Raw genomic sequence first — 1,888 nt, 5'->3', positions numbered from 1 at the left:
AAAACCCTGGGGATTGCTATTTTTGGGCAGCAAGCTCACAGTCTCTGACACCTGTTTCTTGCTTGCTCTGCACAGGAATGACCAGGAGTTCTTCTAGTTTCTCCTTCTACACCTTGACTAGGTCAGATGAGGAAGGCCCAAACTGCAAGAAACACTGGTTGGGTGTTTATAGACATTTCAATGTTGGAGGGTCGTGTTTGTGTAATGGGTCTGGCAAAAGGAAAGATGTTTCTTGTGGTAGGAAGCAAGAAAAACCCAGATAAATCCTTCATTTCTGGTTTAGAAGATGTTTAGTTTATTCCTGGTTGAAAGTTAATCTAGCAAACTGGGGCTTTAAATGAAGCCTATGGGGGCCTGAGTCATTGACACCTGACCCAGGAGGAAGATGCGGCAGCTACATCTAAGGGTGACCTGGAGTAAGGGGTGACCAGCTGCCAGCAAACCCTCCAGGGCCTCCCCCACAATTAATTGCTATGGGCGGAAGGAGGCTGCAGCACTTCCTTCTGAGAATGCTCTAGAAAGCAGTAGAAAGTTACACAGACACACCCACACAACACATATAATCACACTGAAGTGTATGCCCAAGATCGGAGTGTGGTTTATTTCCCATCACAGTCTGCACTCAGAAAATAATTCAACCCCAGAGAACAAGACATAGCACCAGCTCTTGATTCCCTTCGGTCTTAGAAATAAAGCAAACAAGTTAGTTTGAAAAACTGCAAACTAAAATACAGTAATTTGTTTCCCCGAGGCGCTCACTCCTTCTTTGTTCCTCCTATTCCTGGGAGCACAAGTCTCTCTTGCAGATTCATTTTCCTTCAAATCCAAATTCTCGAGTCCCAAACAAAGGGAGCAGGACAGGACTGGAGGATGAAGGGAGGAGGGAGTGATACCTTTCTTTAAAGCCCTTCCGTCTAAACTAAAGCATTGAGTTTCTGGGCTGTTCCCATCCAGGAAAGGGTGGGAAGGGGGCTCAACTCTGGCCCAAGCAGCAGCTCTTCAGAGAGTGAATTTCTCTGCACCCTGAAATGCTTGCACGGGGCACTGCAGTAGGACTCGGGACCGGGAGAGGGAGGTGGCAGGTCCCTGGTAACCCCCCCCGGGGGCAGCGATGAGTGGTTTGAGCTTATTTCTGTCATACTGAAGACTGGAGACCCAGGAAGAAGCCTCCGTTGAGACACCCACTTTTCAGAACTGCTGCTTTGGGGGTGAGGTGGGCGTTCTCCTTTGGGCAGCAGAGAAGATTGGGGAAACTGAGGGGACAAGAGCTTGAAGGAGGGAGTTACATTTACAGAGTGCCTGTCTCAGGCTGGGCTTGCTGGGCTGTCGGTCCTATGCCGTCTCATCTCAACCCCCACACGTCCTGTGGATTATGTGCCTTTCACAGGTGAACCTGAAGCCCAGAGGGGCTAAGTATCTAGGCCAAGGGCCCAACTAGTGAGTGGACCGGCGGGATCAGACCTACCCTGTAAGGTCCTGCCTTACTCTGGAGCCCAAGACATGCCCCTTACACCCCGCACCAGGATGTGCAAATTCGATACCCTCCCCCACCCAGGGGCACACGTTTATCAGGAGTCTGATCTCTCGGGTCACCACTCCACTTCCCCACCTGTCTGACAGGAAAACCCTTAAAGGCCCCCTGGTATGCAAGACCTTTCTGCGGTGACGGCGCACGGCGGGACGAGAGCGCGGGCGAGTGAGGGGCACCCCGGGAGTCGGCGTCTCCTGCCCCCGCCCGTGCCGGCCGGTCGGCCGGTCCCGGGTCCCGGGGCAGCGGGGCGGGGGATTGCGGGGCAGTGCTCCCGGGCTCCGCGCCATGACATCAGCCCTGGTGTGCAGTGTGCAAAGCCCACTGGTTGGCGTGGCGCGGGACACGCCTTCCCCGGAG

This window comes from Carlito syrichta, unplaced genomic scaffold, assembly GCF_000164805.1.
Source record: "Carlito syrichta isolate Samal-C Ts95f unplaced genomic scaffold, Tarsius_syrichta-2.0.1 Scaffold309294, whole genome shotgun sequence".
In the NCBI taxonomy this organism is placed as follows: Eukaryota; Metazoa; Chordata; class Mammalia; order Primates; family Tarsiidae; genus Carlito; species Carlito syrichta.
Note: the sequence above shows the minus strand (reverse complement) of the source record.